The 633-nt window shown below is 42.5% G+C and overlaps 1 protein-coding gene across 2 annotated transcripts in view; it reads left to right on the forward strand.

The window, feature by feature from the left end:
• MBOAT1 (membrane bound O-acyltransferase domain containing 1) overlaps positions 1 to 633 on the forward strand; it is a 51,061-nt gene that overhangs the window by 520 nt on the left and 49,908 nt on the right. The window lies entirely within an intron of this gene.

The following is a 633-nucleotide window of genomic DNA, read 5'->3' on the forward strand; positions in this document are numbered from 1 at the left end:
GCGGACATACCCCAAAGGGTCCCGAACTGCAAGAAGGGCACAGGTCCAGCTGAGGGGACGCCCCCCGCCCCCCTCTGTGCATGAATGTCGTGCATTGGGCCTCTAGTATATAAATAAGTGTGTGATATATATATATATATATTTAAAATAATGGGGATGTTGCAGAAATTTACATTTACTATAAGAACCTGGAATCAATAAATTTGACTACCCATTGAAAGTCCATTTGGTGAATTTTTCTTAAAGTTACACTTTTGCTGATCTCCCCTGGGTCATGTAAATGGGTTTTTATGAGGTTTAATTTTCATGACGAGGAATCATTCCTAAATGTTGTGGACATTGGTGTTTTTCTTGATTACTGCTGGAGATATTGGCATTAGTCCTGTACTGAGAGTAAAACAATTGTTTTAGTGGTCTTAGGGAATGGGAGTCATCCTTTTTTAAAAATAGCTTTTATTGATTTTAGAGAGAGAGGAAGGGAGAGGGGGGGAGAGAGGGAGAGAGAGAGAGAGAGAGATTGACATTGATGTGAGAGAGAAACATGCATGATCAGCTGCCTCCTGCATGCCCCCTCCTGAGGATCAATCCCAAAACCCGGGCATGTGCCCTGACCTGGAATTGAACTAGCAACAC

The sequence above is a fragment of the Myotis davidii genome, unplaced genomic scaffold (genome assembly GCF_000327345.1).
Source record: "Myotis davidii unplaced genomic scaffold, ASM32734v1 scaffold53, whole genome shotgun sequence".
Taxonomy (NCBI): Eukaryota; Metazoa; Chordata; class Mammalia; order Chiroptera; family Vespertilionidae; genus Myotis; species Myotis davidii.